Source organism: Lissotriton helveticus, chromosome 2_1 (assembly GCF_964261635.1).
Source record: "Lissotriton helveticus chromosome 2_1, aLisHel1.1, whole genome shotgun sequence".
Lineage (NCBI taxonomy): Eukaryota > Metazoa > Chordata > Amphibia > Caudata > Salamandridae > Lissotriton > Lissotriton helveticus.
The window spans coordinates 2,059,707,593-2,059,731,353 of NC_136059.1; the positions used below are offsets into that span (position 1 = coordinate 2,059,707,593).

The window sequence follows — 23,761 nt, forward strand, 5'->3', positions numbered from 1 at the left end:
TTGCTCTTTTTTCTGTCTGCCTGTATAAACCTACCATCCTGTGGAGGCTTGGCGAAGGAAGTAGGGTTGCAGGGGTGCTGCAGTACCCCCAGAAATAACCATGCTGGAGTTCAGAAGGTGAATAAGCAATAAAGGTGCTTTTAAATGTTTTATTTTTCTTGTCACATTTGCTTGTTCAAAGATAAAGGTCAAATGCCATGCAGGAGAGTGGTGCTTTTTTTATTCTCTTCACTACAAAGAGAGCGGATTTTGTAAAGTGAATTATGTGACAAGCTTGCTGGAGAAGAGCGAGCATCAAAGGAGAGGCTGTAGGATTTCAAAGTTTTTTAAACACCACAAAATCTAAGTACCTGTTAATGGACTTTTATCCGTAAAGCTGCATGTCTGTGCGAATTTAGTGGCCATTTAAATGTAAAATGTATTGTCTGCAAAAGACCGTAGGCTACCACACCGTGCTTTAGTAATATATTTGCGACAGTGTGCTCTAAAATACACACCTGCTATCTGCATAGCACGAATATATGACGTTGCAACAGAAACAATTACAACGAATGCTTTTCCAACGCGGTTTTTACATCGCAACTACCATTACATCGCATGATTTTACAATGCATGCCATTACAACACATTTTTTTAAACTACCATTACAACGCATTCGATTACAACGCATACCATTACAATGCATACCATTACAACACATAATACTTTTAGGGCAACAGTATGGTAAGTGTTGGATAGTGTAGGGGTAAAAATTACTATTCCCCATCCAGTGACTGAAACATTAGGGCGTAGTGTTGGATAGTATGGGGGTGAAAATTACTATTCCCACTCCAGTGAGTGCAACAGTAGGGAAAGTGTTGGATAGTGTAGGGATAAAAATTACTATTTCCATCTACCCCAAAACCCATGCCCACCCTAAAACAAAAAAATCTCCATTACTTATCTTATAATGCGTTGTAATGGTATGCGTTATAATTCCCATGTGTTGTAGTGACATGGGTAGTAATGGCATGAGATGGCGGTTGCGTTGTAAAAGCAGTGCGATGTAATGACTGCATTGTAATGGATGTTTCCCGCATATCACACCCTTACCACTCTCCTGCTGAATGGACGTGGCTCATTTGCTACACTCGTTCTTTGTGTGATGCTTGTATTTTTCAAAACCCTTATGACTTAAGTGATTTAACATTGATGGCGACACTCCCACTCTGAAAATTGTTCCAGCACCAATGTGTGGAGGACCCCCAGAGCGCTGACCTGGTGATGGCTGATGGGATCCTCTACACAGCAGACTGGTTGAGGTTCTGCTGACTGCTGAACGTTGCCACCAAAACAAATCAAGCTAGTGCAGATGCAGTGTATCTGTGCAAACAAGCATGTTGCATTTTTATTTTGGATTTTGCTACTGGCCCTTGATGGACCGACAGTGCGAAATATCTCCAATGTTTTACTGCACACGTAGATCATACAGATTTTTCAAATATCCCGCCCTGACCCATATGAGTACTACTAAAGATATCATTGTATTTAATCTTTGTAACATGGTGAGTATTGTTTGTACTACAGTTCCTTCAGGCCCAATCTTTAAACAACCAATATTGGCCCCTCCAAAGCTTACATTCGATCTCATGCTCTGGAAAGAATCAAGTGTGTGCTGGACGGGTAGTAGTGCCTCTAGTCTTGTCGATTTTAATGGCCTGCAACCCTCCAGGCAATTGTGCTGTGTCCTGCTACCATTTCTAGAAATCGTCAGGTGCCTGTCAGAACGTGGGACAATGATTCAGGTGTCAATATGGTGTATGTTCAATACTGATTATGAAGATTAACTTGGGGAATACGATGCGCCCCTGCCATGTAGAATCGTTATGTATAACAGATGAACATGAATAATGAAACTCCCTGAAGAAGTTGATTATTGAACGAAACGCGCTGGCTGAGCTCTGTTTGATTTTATATGAGAAAAGAAACAAGATTTTGAAAGAAATAAAGATGATATAAGAACTTTTAAAGATATAACTGGACTTCTGTGGATTATTGTTCTTTATTATTGGGGGCACCGCTATGCTTAATTTCTTGCATTTGTCTGCTTAGCGGAGGTACTTGGCAGTGGGTACCGTATTGAGTACGCACCAGGTTTGAAAGCCTGGGATGGCTTAGGGATGTGTGTTTAGTAGGGCCTAGCTGCCATAGTGTGCATTGTATTGACTGGTAGTAGTGCCTCTAGTCTTGTGGAATTGAATGTTCTGCAACCCTTCAGGCAATTGTGCTGTGTCTTGTTCTGTTAGCTCTTTAGCTATTGCCTTAATGCCTTTGCCTAAAATGAATACTGGCTCCAGGGGTTGCTTAAAAATAGATCAGATTGTTTCCAATTGTGTTTACTCAATTGAAGGCGAGCTCAATGGATGTGAAAGACACAGTTCAGCTTCAAAGTGGCAACACCTGCACAACATCATCTTATTTAAAGTTCTGCTAACTCTGAATACCCATGATGTTAATTTTGAGCTACATAAGAAATTTTCATTGTCTTTGCCAGCGAGTGCTGAATAATTATCATTGCAACGACCTCAGACCAAAAATCAATATGGTATGTGGTGACAGAATGTCTATGGGCCCGATTCACAGAACTAACAAGACAAAATCCTAAACTTACTACCATTTTGGTATTCACAGAAGGCACTTACTCATTTTGGTATTCACAGAAGGCACTTACTCATTTCGGTATTCACAGAAGTTAGGACTCCTAACTTTAGGACTCCTAAATGGCTTCTGTGAATACCGAAAGTCTTAAAGTTAGGTTTTTTCTCAGTTTAGGAGTAGTAAAGTTAGGACACCTAACTTTAAGACTTCTAAACTGAGAAAAATCCTAACTTTAAGTCTTTCCGTATTCACAGAAGGCATTTAGGAGTCCGAAAGTTAGGACTCCTAACTTCTGTAAATACCGAAAGGAGTAAGTACCTTCTCTGAATACCAAAATGAGTAAGTACTTTCTGTGAGTACCAAAATGGTAGTAAGTTTAGGATTTTGTCTTAAGTTAGTTCTGTGAATCGGGCCCTATGAATGCTATAAATCCGAGATGCGCGCTGTCCCTTCTAGGTCTTTAGAACAAATGTCCTCCTTGGTGAACGATCAAGCCATGGGCCTCATCAGGAGTCCCACTTTAATCCCAAAGAGTCTGAAGAAAGGAATTTACAAGCCCTAATGAAAAGACGAGACGCATAGTAATTCCTGCAATCATCGGGCCTCCATGCCTGCTGAAAGCAGAAGAAATATGCGGGTGATAGTCCTGGGGAAAATAGTGATTAACCCTGAAAAATGGGTGCTGTAGTCCTTTTAACTGCAGTAATTGCCTACTTCTTATAGAACATTTGGGGTCCAAATTGAACTACGGGGTCATTCTCCTCAACCCCGGGAATTACTTATACAGACTTTATTGATAAATCCAGGGGGCAGCTACTTCTGTTTCTTTATCAATAATGAACATGAACACATTTCATTGTTGATTAGAGTGACTAGAAGAAAGTGCTTGCTGTCCCTACTACCCTCTTACTTTGGGCACAATGAATCTAACACTGACTACCTTAATCAGTCTCTAAATCTAAGAGATGCAGTGCCGCATGAGCGAGAAGCATTATTTGATGTTTAATAATTTTCTGATTCACCACTTTATAATTTAAAATATGTTCAAGGACATTCCTAACAGTTCTGTCATTGTTTCTGACAAAAATAAAAACAATTGCAATATTTAAATTGTGAATAATTGCAGCTGTGCTGTGCACATCCCGGTGATGGATGACTAATAAGAGATTATATTTGAAAATAGAAATAAATAACACTAATATTGAGGAAACTCTGTATTACAGAATCTTTCCCATTTGTCACTGTGGATACCTGGACTAAGGAATCTAAAATGGTGTTTTCATAAGATAAAAAAGCAAATGAAACTGAAGTAAAAATAAAGATTAGCCTTTAAAGTCGACATCATCTGAATAACTCATCGACAAACTAATCCAGTACCACCTAAACTCTCTTAAGAACTGAAGTTGATCAAAATAGGAACATTTTGATTTTTTTGTGAATATCCCTAGCAAACCTTTTGTCCATTTGAATAAAAGAGCTTTTGAAAATAGCAATAAACACATTTTGGATAAAAAAAACACTAGGCTTAAGAAGTTGGGAGAATAGTGCAGCAACACAACAGCATATGTTATTGAAAGCATATGTTATTGAAACTTATGTTATTGAATGCTCACATTGAGGAATATGTTCCAGTTTCACCAACAGAGCATCTCTTTGGTCCCTAAACTAGTCCTGTATTTTGTCATTCCTGTGTGATGTAGTATGTAACCCCACCGCTGTGTGACTAAGTGACAGCACGTACCCTGAGGATGGGTATGGCGTAAGGTTTAAATAAATGAAGACTGTCAAGTAGAACTGTGTAACCCTGTGTTGGCGTTCTCACCATTGCACCCTTTCAGTCCACTCCCAGGGTTGTCATCAGAGCATGAGTCTGAGAAAATGCAAATGTTGGCGTGGTCACCCCCATTTATTGTGGAATTTTATTGTTTTTGTTTTTAGACTCTGCAGACTGACGCACTGCATTTTAGTGACCAGTGTATGTGTCCTGACTTCTAAAACATGTAGACATTGGCTAATCCTTGATTGGCTTTTTTAACATTTCTACAAGGCCCTAGTACATGAAGTAGACATACACCCATGGCATGGCATGTTAAATTACACCTGTGAACTGCAGTACTTATTGTGTCATTGACAATTCTGACAAAGGAAAACCAATGTAAGACTATAAAGCCTGACTGCTGCAGTGTAAAACCTGCAGTGCAACCTGTTAAAATAACCCTATTTAACAAGTAAAAAAACTCAATTTGAAATATGTGTAAGTCAGCCATATGTAAGTCTTGTACTTCACTAGGTAAAGTGCATCGTATTTAACAGTGGGACATGTAGAAAGTTAATGTGAACATGTCCCTACAGTAACAAGGCCCTAAAAGCTATTATCACAGTGGCAGTCCTAGCTGTCCTATATGGAAATCCAGAGTATAGGTTAAAATACTAACATCACTAACTCTGGAATGGGACAAGCTAAAAAAATAAAATTAAGCCACTAGTTTTAATATAGCCTTATAGCCCGCCGTAGAGGGCTATACCGGCTATTAAAGGCCCTCTCCAGCATTAAAGGCCCGAGCCGAAGGCGAGGGACTTTAACAAGGGAGAGGGTCTTTAATAGCTGGTATAGCCCAGCTACGAAGGGCTATAAGGCTATTAGAACATTCTGTCACTTGAGGGCAGGATGTTCTAACAAAAAAAACAAAGCCTTATGGGAGAGTGAGGGGATTGGAATCCCCTCAGGCTCCCTGAAGCCTTTGTTCACAACCAGAGCTGTGAACAAAGAAACATTGGCACGTTGGAGCTCCAGGCTTATACCAGCCATTTTAAGCCCGGAGAACTCCATTGTTTTCAATGGAGCTCCTAACATTCCAATGTTCTAATAGTTATTAAAATCCAATTCAATGGTGAAGTCTGATTTTTAATAAATGTTATGAAAAAGTAGATTTTAAAGTTACCCTTTACCTGCCTGAACTGTCAGAAGGCTAATTAGCATAAGCCTCTGCCAGCTCCTAGCCCGTGCTTATGCCTGGCAATAGGTGTAAAAGAGGTGTGAAATACCTCCCAGGTTTCAAACAATAGGCGAAACTGAAAAGGCTTACCTCAATGGGGAGAGATGACTCCTCTGAACTCCAAAGAATGTTCAGACTGGAGGCTGCAGGCATCCTAATAATATAACACTCTTAAATCCTGCTCGACAGGTTTGTTGAGCAACATGTAACCCTTGGGGCGCAATTGAAAGGGAGAGGATAGGATGCCAAGACACGTCTTATGTATCTATCAAAAGGGAGGGAAGAGGATTCAAGGTCCATTCAGTTCCCCTAGTTAGATACTAAGTTAATCAAAAATGGGAATGGACACTAGTGTCTACTAAACCATTGGTTAGACTTTGACAACCCTCATAGACAACCTGATTCAATCGATGCAGTATATCTTTTTTCCGCCCCGTCAGGTGTCATGGCATATTCATAGGGATGTCAAATAACGTGCGGTATGCCTGCCTCACCCGAGGCTACCTTTGGTTCAGGTAGAAGTGTCCAGAAATGATAGGGAAGGGAAAGAGGATTTCATTTAAAAACAGTGTGTCACCGAAAAAATTGTTTTAATTAAAAGGTTGACACTGTATTAAAAAGAAGAATTTGATATATGAATGTAATCGAGTAACTAGATTACCATATATCTATGTATATATGGATGCGTCAACATGTTTCAGCTCTTTTGGCCCAGCCGGGTCTGAAGAGCTTTCGTCAGGACAAAAGGACAAACAACATACAAAAAGGTACTCACACTACTTGTGTTGGGTCCTTTAGCTAATATAGCATTTCTTATTTAGTCACCTATAATGTGGGAACACAAACAGTACACTGCATTATGGTATATCAGTTATGGTGATTAGGCATGATACTTTTATTAAAAGCACACCGACTAGAATTACTAGTAAAAAATATATATATGCACCTAATTCAAGATACATAAGTTTATGCGTAGGTAGGAAAAACGGGAGACGACAGGTTTTCAATATGCAAATACAGGCAGGACGCTATTTCTGCATTTCGTGTTAAGAGGAGTAGGGGGGAGAAGTAGACGAACTGTACATAATAGAACTGTAAATAATCTGTCCTATTAGTCAAGCTATATTGGCGTTATCGAGCATCTATGCCTCAAATGCGCGATGTTATTTTACGCGCTTTGACTCTGATAATCAGGCTCTTAAACACACGTTGTAAAATTAGTGAGAGAAATACCTTAATAGCTTTTCTTGGAAACATCAGCAGGAGTGAAGAGTCGCTAGACGCGGTCTTTGCTAGAAAAATTATTTAGCCGGTTAGAATATAGAGAAGAGGACTTCTTACCGGTGAGGGGTCGTCTTCGCAAGTAATTCTTACCCACGCGGACCGGCTTTCAGTCCCTGTGCTGACTCTGCCCCTGGTTACAGGCGGGGCTCTGTTTCCCGGGCTTATGGCAGGAGTCTAGACACTAAAAATGGACTAATGTGTTAACAATTTCCTTACTCCAAGATGGTTCCCACCTACAAACTAAAATGCAAATTTTCTTAACAACAAGGCTCTAATGTGTACTCAAACACGGGTGCAATATTAACCAACTTGAGAAAAGGGGAAAAGGACACAGACCTTGGTCTATTACTATGATAAGTATAAACTCCTGACAGTCCCAGTTCGCCAGTGAGTTTAATGTATCTATGTGTGTCCCACTTGTTCATGTCATTAGGAAGATGCCTGATTTTTTTCTCACAATTACCAAGCTGAGGAGTTGTCATCTAGATGAGTTGTTCTTGTCATCAACAGAATGGTTCGTGAGTTAAGGGTTCTTAATAGAACTGACTCCAGGGAATATTGTCATTCATTCCTAGTATATGGGTGCCAAGACGGTCCACCCACCTTTGTTCTTTTTCAAAAAGAATTTGCTCTGCATTGTTATTTTTGTCTTGTAGCATTTCAAGTACTGTCCAACTCAACTCATCACAGGTGTGTCCTGCTTCCACGAAGTGTGTGCAAAGCTTCGTGTTGTTTTTCTTCATTCTGACATTGCTCCTGTGTTCTCCAATTCTTAGCTTGATTTTTCTACAGGTCATACCTATATATTGGCGTCTGCAAGGGCAGGTGACCATGTAGATTAGATGTGTTGAGTTACAATTAGTGTGTTGCTTTTGGGTCCATTTAAAGTATCTGTCAGTTGTAAAGTTTTTGTCGGTTTTGTAAATTTACATACACCACAAATACCACATGGATAGTGTCCAACTACAGGTTCCATCCTGATATCTCTCATGACAGAATGGATTTGTTTTGTCTTTGGTCTTGTATGGACCAGAACGTCTCTGATGTTTTTAGTTCTCTTATTAGCAAATCTTGGTTTCGGCCAGTTTAATTGTCCGGAAGTGATTATCTGCCAATTTTTTCTGATAAGTTTCTGTACATCATAGGTCGCCGGACAATAGGTGGTTACACATGTTACCAGATCTTTTATTGGTTCCTTTCTGTCGGTTTGCAAAAGGCATTCACGTGGTTGATGTCTGGCCCTTTTCATACATTTCTTGATCACAGGAGATGTATAATCCCTCAGTTGTAGTTTTTGGCTCAATTCCCGTGCTTGTATTAGGTAATCGCTGCCTTTACTACAATTCCGTTTGTGACGTAGGAATTGGCTGAAGGGAAGGTTGTCCCGCAACGGTCGTGGATGGTAGCTACGGTATGAGAGCAAACTATTCTTTGCCGTGGGTTTTGTGAAAGTTTTGGTCTCCAACTTCCCATTCTCATGGAAGATTGTCAGGTCAAGAAAGTCTATGCTTTGGTTGCTGGCAGCGAAAGTAAACTTCAGCCACCGATCTCTTTTATTCAACCATTCCATGAATTTTGGCAGATCTCCTTTTGTATCCCAAATTAACAAAACATCATCAATATAGCGTTTCCAGTATATGATACTGGAAACATAGGGATTTGTGGTATTAAGCACAGAGTCTTGTTCAAGTTGGCTTACATAAAGTCCTGCTACCGAAGGGGCATAGGCACTCCCCATGGATGTCCCATGGCTTTGTAAGAAAAGTTGTCCATTGTACTCAAAATAATTTTCTTTTAGAACCAGGCGGCAACATTCCAAAATGAAGTGGCGAGGGGTTTTGTAAAGCCATTCTTGGTTAAAGAGAAGGTCTTCCAACATTTGTAGTGTGTCTTCCTGGGGCAGGCTCGTGTATAAGGCCTCAACATCAAGGCCTACCAACAACATTGTGTTTGGGTTGAATTCTAAATCTGCAATTTGAATCAAGAGGTTCCTAGTGTCTTTTAGATAAGTTGGAGTTTTTTGAACCAGCTGTTTCAAGTACTCGTCTGCAAATTTAGAGAGAGGCTCTAACAGTGACCCTATTCCCGAGACAATGGGACGTCCTGGGGGAGGTGACTTGTTTTTGCGTGTTTTAGGTAACGAATAGAAGAATGGTATTTTAGGGCTTTTTGGCGTCAGATATTCTGCCTCTTTTTTTGAAATCCATCCACTGACTTCAGCTTCGTGTACCATGATGGCTATGATGTTGGTCAGTCTGTCGGTAGGGTCTTCTTCAAGTTTTTTGTAAAAATTCTCATCAGACAAGAGGGACAGGCATTGTTGGTTATATCCGTCTTTTGACAAAATCACTACCCCACCCCCCTTGTCTGCTGGTTTGATGACAATTTTATCATTGTCCTTCAGCTCCGTCAATGCAAGACGTTCCTTTTTGCTCAGATTTTGATAAGTCTTTTTGTTGGGACCCAGATTGTCGATTCCTTTCATAATTGCCTGCTCAAAAGTTTGTATCTCAATGGGTACTGTGGTCGTTGGGGGACAGAACTTGGATTTCCTCTTCAGAGTAGTGTCACCTTCGTTATATAGACTGGTTGATTCGTTAAAGAAAGCTTTTAGTTTTAAAGTCCGACAAAATTCTGAGACTTTGCATTTAAGTTTGAAGCGGTCCAATGGAGGTGTGGGCACAAAGCCTAGTCCTTTATTAAGGACAGACATCTGATCGTCGGTTAGGCTCATATCTGATAAATTAACAACTAGTGAGTCTTCTTGCTGGGACCTGGTTGGGCTGACGACATACTGCGTGTCTGATCATTCGGTTGTTGGTCTTGCCACGTCAAGTTTTTCTTTCTGCCTCGAATTTGGTTTTGGCCTCTCCCTAAAAAAGGCTGTTGTGGTTGACTCGTGGCATTAGACACCAAAAGCCAGAACCACTCAATGTCTAATGCCACGAGTCAACCACAACAGCCTTTTTTAGGGAGAGGCCAAAACCAAATGCGAGGCAGAAAGAAAAACTTGCCCACACCTCCATTGGACCGCTTCAAACTTAAATGCGAAGTCTCAGAATTTTGTCGGACTTTAAAACTAAAAGCTTTCTTTAACGAATCAACCAGTCTATATAACGAAGGTGACACTACTCTGAAGAGGAAATCCAAGTTCTGTCCCCCAACGACCACAGTACCCATTGAGATACAAACTTTTGAGCAGGCAATTATGAAAGGAATCGACAATCTGGGTCCCAACAAAAAGACTTATCAAAATCTGAGCAAAAAGGAACGTCTTGCATTGACGGAGCTGAAGGACAATGATAAAATTGTCATCAAACCAGCAGACAAGGGGGGTGGGGTAGTGATTTTGTCAAAAGACGGATATAACCAATAATGCCTCTCCCTCTTGTCTGATGAGAATTTTTACAAAATACTTGAAGAAGACCCTACCGACAGACTGACCAACATCATAGCCATCATGGTACACGAAGCTGAAGTCAGTGGATGGATTTCAAAAAAAGAGGCAGAATATCTGACGCCAAAAAGCCCTAAAATACCATTCTTCTATTCGTTACCTAAAACACACAAAAACAAGTCACCTCCCCCGGGACGTCCCATTGTCTCGGGAATAGGGTCACTGTTAGAGCCTCTCTCTAAATTTGCAGACGAGTACTTGAAACAGCTGGTTCAAAAAACTCCAACTTATCTAAAAGACACTAGGGACCTCTTGATTCAAATTGCAGATTTAGAATTCAACCCAAACACAATGTTGTTGGTAGGCCTTGATGTTGAGGCCTTATACACGAGCCTGCCCCAGGAAGACACACTACAAATGTTGGAAGACCTTCTCTTTAACCAAGAATGGCTTTACAAAACCCCTCGCCACTTCATTTTGGAATGTTGCCGCCTGGTTCTAAAAGAAAATTATTTTGAGTACAATGGACAACTTTTCTTACAAAGCCATGGGACATCCATGGGGAGTGCCTATGCCCCTTCGGTAGCAGGACTTTATGTAAGCCAACTTGAACAAGACTCTGTGCTTAATACCACAAATCCCTATGTTTCCAGTATCATATACTGGAAACGCTATATTGATGATGTTTTGTTAATTTGGGATACAAAAGGAGATCTGCCAAAATTCATGGAATGGTTGAATAAAAGAGATCGGTGGCTGAAATTTACTTTCGCTGCCAGCAACCAAAGCATAGACTTTCTTGACCTGACAATCTTCCATGAGAATGGGAAGTTGGAGACCAAAACTTTCACAAAACCCACGGCAAAGAATAGTTTGCTCTCATACCGTAGCTACCATCCACGACCGTTGCGGGACAACCTTCCCTTCAGACAATTCCTACGTCACAAACGGAATTGTAGTAAAGGCAGCGATTACCTAATACAAGCACGGGAATTGAGCCAAAAACTACAACTGAGGGATTATACATCTCCTGTGATCAAGAAATGTATGAAAAGGGCCAGACATCAACCATGTGAATGCCTTTTGCAAACCAACAGAAAGGAACCAATAAAAGATCTGGTAACATGTGTAACCACCTATTGTCCGGCGACCTATGATGTACAGAAACTTATCAGAAAAAATTGGCAGATAATCACTTCCGGACAATTAAACTGGCCGAAACCAAGATTTGCTAATAAGAGAACTAAAAACATCAGAGATGTTCTGGTCCATACAAGACCAAAGACAAAACAAACCCATTCTGTCATGAGAGATATCAGGATGGAACCTGTAGTTGGACACTATCCATGTGGTATTTGTGGTGTATGTAAATTTACAAAACCGACAAAAACTTTACAACTGACAGATACTTTAAAATGGACCCAAAAGCAACACACTAATTGTAACTCAACACATCTAATCTACATGGTCACCTGCCCTTGCAGACGCCAATATATAGGTATGACCTGTAGAAAAATCAAGCTAAGAATTGGAGAACACAGGAGCAATGTCAGAATGAAGAAAAACAACACGAAGCTTTGCACACACTTCGTGGAAGCAGGACACACCTGTGATGAGTTGAGTTGGACAGTACTTGAAATGCTACAAGACAAAAATAACAATGCAGAGCAAATTCTTTTTGAAAAAGAACAAAGGTGGGTGGACCGTCTTGGCACCCATATACTAGGAATGAATGACAATATTCCCTGGAGTCAGTTCTATTAAGAACCCTTAACTCACGAACCATTCTGTTGATGACAAGAACAACTCATCTAGATGACAATTCATCAGCTTGGTAATTGTGAGAAAAAATTCAGGCATCTTCCTAATGACATGAACAAGTGGGACACACATAGATACATTAAACTCACTGGCGAACTGGGTCTGTCAGGAGTTTATACTTATCATAGTAATAGACCAAGGTCCGTGTCCTTTTCCCCTTTTCTCAAGTTGGTTAATATTGCACCCGTTTTTGAGTACACATTAGAGCCTTGTTGTTAAGAAAATTTGCATTTTAGTTTGTAGGTGGGAATCATCTTGGAGTAAGGAAATTGTTAACACATTAGTCCTTTTTTAGTGTCTCCTTTTTTAGACTCCTGCCATAAGCCGGGAAACAGAGCCCCGCCTGTAACCAGGGGCAGAGTCAGCACAGGGACTGAAAGCCGGTCCGCGTGGGTAAGAATTACTTGCGAAGACGACCGCTCACCCGTAAGAAGTCCTCTTCTCTATATTCTAACCGGCTAAATAATTTTTCTAGCAAAGACCGCGTCTAGCGACTCTTCACTCCTGCTGATGTTTCCAAGAAAAGCTATTAAGGTATTTCTCTCACTAATTTTACAACGTGTGTTTAAGAGCCTGATTATCAGAGTCAAAGCGCGTAAAATAACATCGCACATTTGAGGCATAGATGCTCGATAACGCCAATATAGCTTGACTAATAGGACAGATTATTTACAGTTCTATTATGTACAGTTCGTCTACTTCTCCCCCCCTACTCCTCTTAACACGAAATGCAGAAATAGCGTCCTGCCTGTATTTGCATATTGAAAACCTGTCGTCTCCCGTTTTTCCTACCTACGCATAACTTATGTATCTTGAATTAGGTGCATATATATATTTTTTACTAGTAATTCTAGTCGGTGTGCTTTTAATAAAAGTATCATGCCTAATCACCATAACTGATATACCATAATGCAGTGTACTGTTTGTGTTCCCACATTATAGGTGACTAAATAAGAAATGCTATATTAGCTAAAGGACCCAACACAAGTAGTGTGAGTACCTTTTTGTATGTTGTTTGTCCTTTTGTCCTGACGAAAGCTCTTCAGACCCGGCTGGGCCAAAAGAGCTGAAACATGTTGACGCATCCATATATACATAGATATATGGTAATCTAGTTACTCGATTACATTCATATATCAAATTTTTCTTTTTAATACAGTGTCAACCTTTTCATTAAAACAATTTTTTCGGTGACACACTGTTTTTAAATGAAATCCTCTTTCCCTTCCCTATCATTTCTGGACACTTCTACCTGAACCAAAGGTAGCCTCGGGTGAGGCAGGCATACCGCACGTTATTTGACATCCCTATGAATATGCCATGACACCTGACGGGGCGGAAAAAAGATATACCGCATCGATTGAATCAGGTTGTCTATGAGGGTTGTCAAAGTCTAACCAATGGTTTAGTAGACACTAGTGTCCATCCCCATTTTTGATTAACTTAACGTCTTATGTATCACCTACCTGGTTGATGGAGAACCCTGTTTTTGTTCTATCAGATAATTGTCTCTAAGTTTGTTGTGGGTACAGAGCCTACTACAGACTCAAATTTAGTGTTAGATGTGAGAGGACGCAGGTAATTTGCTTGTGACACTACCAGTCACACCCCCAGCCCTCAAAGCTCAAGTTTAGTGTGTCCAAAGACTTTTGCCATCTTGAAAATGCCTTGGCACATGGCATTTTCGTCCTGTTTGCAGTAATGCCCAGGAACTTTTAACCTATTGGTTAGGGAATGCCCAGGAGTGACCACCACCCATTAGCTGGTGCCAAGCATAAATATTGCACCCCAAAGCACCTTTATCAGACGTGTGAAGGAATACCAAGCGGAATGAACCTGCTTATCCTGTGACCTTTGAAAAGAACCTGAGGAGCTTGGACCCCCTTCCACTTGAAATCCAAAGAGAGAAGAATCGCCAAGGATCATAAGGTTGGTCCCCTGGGTGGCTCCCAAAATATGAAAAAGCTGAAGAAGACATTTATCTGACTAATCCCAGCTGCCCAGTGGCACCTGGACTGGACTTTGCTGTTGCTCTCTTCCTTACACTCTGAGTATCACTAAGTGCTCTCTTTGAGGAGCTGGGGGCCTTGGAAATGTGCTCCTGTGGTTGTTTGGGCACCAAACAATATTTGGGAACCTTTTTAAAACGTATTCTCCAGAGCTTCAAGGGGACTGACTGGGTAAAGTATCCAACCAGCAGTTCCACTGCATTGGACTAAATTTCAGGTTAGTCACATGCGGGGAAGATTTTTTTACTCAGAAAAAGACAAATTTCCTTTTCAGACTGGGACTTAGAAACTTTTCGAACCCCCCCTTCTTCCAAGCTGTAGTTGAGTCATAGATGGCATACAAAGTGCACTCACCCCATCACCACGTTCTCCCCTCCTCTCAAAGATACACCTGAGTCCTGTTTGATTTTTTGCAGTGTGTCCATTTTTATTATAATATAGTTCCAGGCCAATTACTCCATTGGCCTCTTTTATTTATTGTAAAAACTCTTTAAAACATGTTTATCAACATCACAGTATTCAAATACTCACACGTATATACATAGACATAGTCATTCTATCTACATCCCGTTCTCCAACGGGGCTTTGCTTGACCTTCGGGCTGTGCCAGCAGGCCACAACCAAGTTAGCCTGCTCCCTTTAAGTTAACCGCCCTCCGGTCAACAGAGCCGCAGGTAAATAATCTGCCACCACTTGTGGCAACCAACGGCTTCCAGGGTAGGGCTAGAGAATCCAGGGCCACCAGCAGGTCAGCCCCAAATCTCCCGCCAGCCCAGAGCCCATGATGATTTTAAGACCTGTTCTAGGGTAAGAAATGGCACTGACCAAAGGAGTCCCTGTGATACCTCTTGTCCAGGACCCCGCCTAATTGAAGCCCTAGCTCAGGGATGGGTGGGTGGGTGACTTCTTCTGCGACGTCCGACTCCTGGGAGGTGATGTGAACAAAGAGGGGGCGTGAACTGAGGCGCTGGCTTTTCAAGCCTCGGGCTCTCGAACTGCTTCCGGGTCACTCCGACCCTTCTCCTGACGCGCTTCCTGTTTTTCTGCCCTTATCCGTTCCGGGTCGCGCGACCCGGAAAGGACCCCTCTGCCTATTCGGCCCTTTGGCTGCCACTAACGGGACCACGCCCCTTATGTGGGGTGGCACCCTGCATAGATGGCATACAAAGTGAACTCACCCCATCACCACTTTCTCCCCTCCTCTCAAAGATACACCTGAGTCCTGTTTGATTTTTCGCAGTGTGTCCATTTTTATTAAAATATAGTTCCAGGCCAATTACTCCATTGGCCTCTTTTATTTATTGTAAAAACTCTTTAAAACTTGTTTATCAACATCACAGTATTCAAATACTCACACGTATATACATAGACATAGTCATTCTATTTACATCCCGTTCTCCAACGGGGCTTTGCTTGACCTTCGGGCTGTGCCAGCAGGCCACAACCAAGTTAGCCTGCTCCCTTTAAGTTAACCGCCCTCCGGTCAACAGAGCCGCAGGTAAATAATCTGCCACCACTTGTGGCAACCAACGGCTTCCAGGGTAGAGCTAGAGAATCCAGGGCCACCAGCAGGTCAGCCCCAAATCTCCCGCCAGCCCAGAGCCCATGATGATTTTAAGACCTGTTCTAGGGTAAGAAATGGCACTGACCAAAGGAGTCCCTGTGATACCTCTTGTCCAGGACCCCGCCACGGGGCGAGGCGCTTACTGGCGGACTCGACCCCCCCTGCAATCAAGAGCTTCCGAGATGGCCCCTAAAATCGTTTGTATGAAAAGTTCATTGCCCCCTTCCGACAGGTGTACTCCATCTGTAGCATATAGCTCTGGCCTTGACGTGTGTATTAATTTGTGCCTAATGGTACGAATGCTCGATTTCTGAAGAATTTCTGCAACTGACTGATTTAACCTTTTCACTGACTTATTCACCGCTATTTGAGGGGCGCCCCTTGCCCATTTTTGCCTTGGAATTACCTCGGACCATAGCAAGATCGCGTTAGGCAACATATTCCTGATTGCTGCCTGGGCAGTGAACAAAGCCTCCTTTACGCCCCTCCTTCCTGCCGGAATCATGTCGTTGCCTCCAGAGTGAAGCACTAGTAAGTCGGGGGTGGGCATGCCTCTGTTCATGGCCGCCCTCAGATCGCTAGGAACATCGGCTAAATGTTGTCCTCCCACCCCCACCCAATGGTGGTCAAGTCCTTGCACCTCCCACGTTCTTAAATTGTGCGAATTCGTGAAGACCAGGCCAGCCCTGCGAATAAAAGAGTGGCCGCACCAGCATATCTGGGGTCTGTATGCTGTGGTACCTAGGGCAAAAGCGAGATAAAAAAACAGTCAAGACTACCTGTGTGCGATAAAAAAGGGGGGGCGCGCTACAAGACTCAAACTAATTGCGGGCAAACATAACGCTCATAACAAGCTGACTTCCAACGACCTAATCTCTTAATGGTTTCCTCTGGGAGCCCCTGGCCTGCCGCTCTAGTTGCCGCCCCAATACGGAAAGAGTGGGATGTGAAATCAGTTGAGTCAACACCCAGCCTAGACAGTGCCAGTTTAACCACCCTTGTGAACTGAAATCTGGTGAGGGGTAAACCGTTCTTATGTAAAAAGACTCTGTCGTCGCTCCCATGCGGCCTCATTTGCAAGAATTCCCCTGTTAGTCTTACCGGGCAGTATGTCACTCCCGCTACCCTGCCTAATGGCAACCAAATTCCTTTACCTAATGGGTCTGTCTTAGATCTCCGGACCCTGACTTTCAGGACGTCCCCTGCCAAAATCAAGTCCCCGCACCTTAAGCCCCCTTCCCTATCCGCCTTAGAGGCAGGGAGCAATTCCGATATCCTGAGTGCCCCACAAAATGCTAGTACGTAGGCTACCCTGAACAACTGAGTTTCGTAAGGGGAGAAGCAAACCTTGGGCAGAGTCTCCAGGATATTTACCAACCTACTCCAGTCTATGGGTCTTCTTGAATCTTTCACTCCCGGTGTTAAACGTTCCCATCCCTTCACAGCTTTTCTCACTCTCTGGTCCTTTGTTGGGTCCGCCACACCCCTTAAGCCAGCATAAAATGCCAGTGCCGACAATTGTCTCTTCATCATCGCTACTGATTTCCCGCTAGCTTTCTGGTGCACTATGAAACCCAAGACATTCAGGGGAGAGAAAATCTCAACTGCACCCGCCCCTTGCAAGTAATCTTGATAAAACTGCCACGACCTCTCATACATACTCTTAGTGTTGGGGCCAAGGATGCTGTTATCAGCTCAGGGGCTGCGGGGCACCAAGCTTCCATAGCCCCGCCGGGAAGTTCGTCATCTCTCTGTCTGCTTGCGGCCAGTGTGTGCGGAATTCTGCCAACTTAAAACGGGACAAGGTGTCAGCAGCTTGGTTGTCTACCCCAGGGACATGCTTAGCAGTAAAATGTACATTGCGATGCAGACATTGCAAAACTAATTCCTTCAATAGGCGCAACACCCATGTGCACGTTGCTCTCTGATTGTTAATCACCATCACCACCGACATGCTGTCTGACCAGAAAACAATGTGCCTGTTTGCGAGCCTATCTCCCCACAAGTGCAGTGCCACCACTATGGGAAACAGTTCTAAGAAGCTAACATTGCGTGTCAGGCCCTGTCGTGACCATTCTTCCGGCCAATGCTGCATGCACCACTTGTGACCCAGGATTGCCCCGAAGCCTACGCTACCTGCCGCATCTGTGAACAATTCAAGCTCTGCGTTCGAAGCGCTCGGTCTACGCCATATCACGGAGCCATTAAAGTTTTCCAAGAAGTCCTTCCAAATGTTTAGGTCTTTTTTCACTTCCGCTGACAGCCTAACTCTATGATGTTTATCCCGCAGCCCTGACATTGCCCTAGCTATGCTCCTGGAGAAGGCCCTGCCCATCGGTATGACTCTCAAAGCAAAGTTCAGTTGTCCTACTAAGACTTGCAGCTGGTGTAGAGTAACCTTCCTTGCCCCCAAACAGGCGTCAATAGCATCCTTGAAGGCAGTCACCTTCGACCTGGGCAGCCTGCACACCCCTTCTCCAGTGTCGATTTCAATGCCCAAGAATGTTAAACATGTAGTTGGTCCTTCAGTTTTTTCTGCTGCCAGCGGTACTCCAAGGGCTTTTGCCAGGTGTTGGAAGCCCAGCAGGGCCTTCCTGTATGACTGCGAACCCTGGGTACCCATGAATAAAAAGTCGTCTACATAATGTACCACTGCATGAGATTTGTCTGTAGAGAGAAATTGTTCCACTGCCCATTCTAAAAATCTGGCAAAAGACTCAAATACTGCGCAAGCAATTGAACAGCCCATGGGCATGCAAAGATCAATGAAATAATCTCCTCTGAAGGTGAAACCTAGGAACTTAGTATCCTCCGGGTGCACTGGCAGGAGCCTAAATGCAGCCTCGATGTCGGACTTAGCCATTAAGGCCCCATCCCCAATGGCCTGCAACTTTTGGATTGCGGTGTCAAACGTTGTGTAGCGCACCGTGCATAAGTCTGGGTCGAGCTTGTCATTAACGGATTGACCAGGGGGGCTAGACAAATTGTGTATCAGGCGAAATTTCCCTATCTCTTTTTTAGGTACTAACCCCAGTGGAGAGCAAACAGGATCAGGTTTTGGCAATTGTTTGAAAGGGCCCGCTACCCTACCCAAAGCAACTTCTTTCATTATTTTCTCTTCAGCTGTTTCCATGTTCTGCAACACAGAGCTCTGGTTGCGCGGGGGGACCTTGCCTGGAGTAGCTAAAGACGGGATACGGAAACCAGACATAAAACCATTGTGTAGAAACTGAGCATCTTGAAGCTTGTCGTACTTGCTAAGGAGGTGTGTCAGCCCATGAGTCTTAATGGGAGTTTGCAGATTTTTTGGATGTCTGAGGGGGCCGCCCTTTAGCTGGAGCCTGGGCCGGCTGTTCTTTGGGCCTTCCTGACTTCTTAAAACATCTGACCTCGGGATGTGATGGACCCCCACAGAAGGAGCAGCAATGCTTGAATCTACACGTAGTCTCTCTGGTGCACTCATTCTTGTTATACAGCCAGCAGTCCTGCTTTTTATCTCCTGCCCCCCTGTCGCTCCGAAAGGGCTGGTTGTGTGAAGGGTAACTAGTCTTAGCCACCGGTGCAGAGGAATGAAATACCGCATACCATACATTAATCTCGCGTTGGTCCCATGCTATGTTGGGGTGTACTGCCTTCTTTTGCCTGAACTTAGTGTCATACTGTAACCACCCTGTGCCTGGGAACTCTGAGGCCGCCCCGTGTATCAAATATATGTAACTGATTATCTGAGGGGCCAGCGCGGGGTACCTCTCTACCATGATAGCAGCGTAAATGGCGAATCCTGTAATCCGATTCCTTATAGACCAGTCAACCCATACCTTTTTCTGCTTGTACTCGCCTTCTTTACCAACCCTCGCCTTGCCTGGAACCACCCCTGCATTGATGAGATCGAATACGTCAATAAATTCTCCCTTTAGAATCTTTTCCTTGATGTCAGAGGGTACATGCCAAGTTATCTCTGCAGATGGCGATAAGGTCATGGACGAGGAACCGTAAATTAAATGGCTGTAAGCTAAAGATGGCTGCCCTGTCGGCACCGGTCCTCCCTGAATCTGATTACCTGCTGGCCCTGTCACGTTTGCACCAGTGTTTGCTGTTTGCCCCTGTGGGGACAAAGTTACTACGTTTGGGGATGTACCCATTGCCATCGGCCCTACGAATCCAGGGTAAGCTGTGGAGAAAACCATTGCGCTGGCAGGACAATTACTAATTGCCTGCCCTTGTGAAGTTGTCGCTAGTACGCCTGGGGATTGCGCTACCCCTCCAGACTGCACCCAAACTTGTGCTATTCCGCTACGCGGCTGAGCGACCACTGGGGGTAAGGATGCTTGTACCCCGGGCACCTCCGCATTTGCGACAGGCGCCACCCCCAATAGCGTAATATTAGACTGAGAGTTGCTTCCCCCAACTGCGCCCGTCTGAGGGATACTGTTTTCTTTCGTTGTGTTAGGTATCAAGTCTATTGTTTCGAGCACCTCTTTCTGACCTGAGGCTGCTGATTGGGCCTCGACTGCCATCGGCCGTTTTTCCTTCGCGGCCTCTTTAAACCTTTCCGGTGTGCGCCAAGCTCGCTTGCCTCGTCCTCTTTCTTCCTGGGAATCTGCTCTTGCCCCTTCTCTCATCGTCTTTGATGCCCAATCGAAGCCTTTTTCCTTTGTAAACTCCAGAAGTTCCATCAATGCCAGGTAGTCATCCCCTTTGGCCGAGGCCCCCTGGCCCTTTGTTGGCCGTTTCCGCGGCATTCTGCACTTAACAGAATAGAAAAGTGTTAGACCTTCATTTTAGTGACAAAACGCTTCCCGGTTAGCCACCCATTTGTTACCTGGTGTCAGGATCCTTATTACTTTTAACGATTATAGCAAATAATAAGCACTCCAATTATGTAGATACATTGTTGGGTTTAAATATAACTCAGCAAAATATGTTCTGTGATAGCCATTTTGTTGCTATCCTACGCTATGAAATAATAAAGATGTATATTAGGATGCATATTTTCCTTAATGTTCTTACTCCAGATATCCCTACTCATAACGTTGTGCCTCCCAGGGCCCAGACAGAAAACAAGTAAAGAGCATGCCCACATTGATAATGCAAGGTACCTTTTGCCCTTTATACAAATTTGTGTAGTTAAATGTTCCATCTGCTGCTGCTGAGGCCAGGCTGTATTTAACGCTAACTACTTTTACCAGCGCTGATAGAAACTGTTAAAAGCTGGAGCATGAAGGGCAAATTAAAGGGAAAAGCGCCGCTCTAAGTCATTATAACATACATTCTGGGGCTCTTGAGTTCGCTACATAATATGGAGCCTCGTGCGTGCAACCATTGGCGGAGGTCGTTCACCCTTTTGGTTTTGAAATTGTGACCTACGCTGATGACACTCAGCTTGTGCTGGCCCTGAACCAGCCAGGTCACACCCCGTCGAACTTGAACAATTGCCTAGTAGCTGTTTCAGAATGGATGGCCTCTTCCCATTTAAAACTTAATGGGGACAAAAGTGAACTGATGTTCTTGGGGAACACAGCTGACCCCAGATCACCTCTACAATGGCCACTCTGTATGGGCCCTCCCCCAGAACCAAAAAAGCAAATTAAGAGTTTGGGCATGTGGCTGGATAATACTCTCACTTTCAACCAGCAAGCCACAATACTCTCCGCCACCTGCTTTGGGCTGATGCGCATGTTGCGGAAAATTTTACCACTCCTCCCTTTTCAAGCCCGCAGGATAATGGTCCAGGCCATCATCCTGTCCCGCCTCGACTACGGGAATGCGCTATATCTGGGTGCACCGACCAGCACTCTTAAAAAGCTGCAGGTCACCCAGAACGCAGCAGCACGTCTATTGCTAGGCCTGCCCCGTAGCCACTCAGGCACCGATGCCCTAAGAAAATTACACTGGCTGCCCATCCAAGCCAGAGTAAAATTCAAGGTGATGTGCATAATGCATAAGGCCATGTGGAAAAACGCCCCCGCAATGATCTGTTCCTTAGCCACACCCTACCAGCCGCAAAGATCACTGCGTTCAAGCACGGCCTTTTTAGCAACAACACGCAAAATCAAACAGGCCAGGTGGGGCGGACGCTCCTTCTCCCTGAATGCGGCTGTGATTTGGAACTCCTTACCCCCCACGATTCGGAACGAGTCCAATCTTTTAAAATTCCGTAAAACCCTTAAAACTTTTCTTTTTTCTAAATAAACCAGTAGACCCCCAGAAGTATGCAATTATAGCGCTACGAGGCCTTCGGGTAGTAATGCGCTTTACAAAACCCACTTTCATTTCATTTCATTTCATCTGCCCGTTACACCGGGCCAGCGAACACAGGCGCAGCCATCTAACCGGCAGCGTGAATTTTTTCCGCCAGTTACCCCGGGCCAGCGAACACAGGCGCAGCCATCTGACCGGCAGAATATGACAATGCAGCATATCGCCTCGCGATCGCGCACACAAAAAGCTCCCAATCCCATTCAACCCGAGGCCGGCCCCAGACACGCACTCGAATCAGTCTCCTTCACGGACCCGATTCTGTTGTGCCCTCACCCGCGGCGAACATTTCTTCGCAACAAACGTCCCGCCCACTAAGCTGGTCGCATCGCGTACACTCACCCGCCTCAACCAGCGCCAGGCTCTCCGCACGGATCGCAAACAAAGCATTCAAATCGCGCACGGATCAAACCTACACGTTCCACACACTATCGCACTGCGAGGCCCACTCACCTGCACCTGAAGTCGGATGACGTGACTTTCCACGCACCTCTGGCAGCCGCGACACGGTTCACCAGGACTTCTTCTGCTACGTCCGACTCCTGGGAGGCAATGTGAACAAAGAGGGGTCGTGAACTGAGGCGCTGATTTTTCAAGCCTCGCGCTCTCGAACTGCTTCCGGGTCACTCCGACCCTTCTCCTGACGCGCTTCCTGTTTTTCTGCCCTTATCCCTTCTGGGTCGTGCGACCCGGAAAGGACCCCTCTGCCTATTCGGCCCTTTGGCTGCCACTAACGGGGCCACGCCCCTTATGTGGGGTGGCCCCCTGCAATCTACTTGGTGCATCCAGCCTGTTCTCTATTGCTGTCAGCCTGAAATCGATCCTAGTTCCCTGTTTACCACGACCATTGGCACTTTGTGCTTTTTGGTGCTATTTTCATTTAAATCTTTAAAAATTCACATCTCTGGTTTCCCTTATTGACTTTTTTTGTCATTTTGGTGTCATTTTACTAATTATTTGTTTTCTCTATTTTTTATTAATTCGAGTGGGATTTTTATTGTGTTGGGCATCCAACTTTTTAACTGTCAGACTTAACTTAGAGAAAATACATAAAGTATTGAGAAGTACCTCAACACTTTACACATTTTCTCAAAGTTAAGTTTGTCGGCTCTGCGACACATCTTTCAGGAGTAAACTCAGGTTTAATGTATTGAAACCTCTGACCTGGCCTAACAAGAATAGTGGTATTATTACTTGTGAAAGACATCAAACCACACCAACTAAGAAACCACTTTCTTGTAATCTCCTTCCCACAGCTTACTGCCACCCATTGGACTACCTGCTGGATCAACACGAGGTGTAGAGCAAAAAAGTAGAAGGCTGGCAGGTGCTAGCAAACATAGTTGATGGTAAACTAGCCCAGCATTTGACCGAACTGTTGTGTTAACAAGTTGTCTCTTTAAGGACATCTTGTTATTGTCCCGTGCTCCTGCTTGGGACGTGTGTGTACTTTCAAGTTAATATGTGTTCTGCTCAAACGGTTGCGGTTAGAGGAGTTACACTGAGGGCACCAGAAGAGCGGTTGTGAGCTCTCTACTCTTCCCAGCTTACAACAATAAATCTTTTATTTTACATCTAATTCGTCCGGAGATCCCTCATTCAACATTTGCCGACAAGGATGATCGATGTCGCAGATGATCCCACTGACCGGCTATTGGGTAGGGAGTGCACCCTACGCGCTTGTCATGAGTTGCTCGACTCCTGTTGCCAGGCACACTGAGCATCAGCAGGACGCGCTACACTGCTGTCGGACATCTTTACTTGGGATCCTCACGGCAGGTATCTTAACTCTATG

General features: G+C 44.1%; 1 pseudogene; it reads right to left on the reverse strand.

Annotated features, from left to right (window-relative positions):
* Positions 1–9,651, reverse strand: part of LOC144820359 (cytoplasmic dynein 1 intermediate chain 1-like) — a 65,192-nt pseudogene extending 55,541 nt beyond the window's left edge.
* Positions 9,652–23,761: the final 14,110 nt, after the last annotated feature.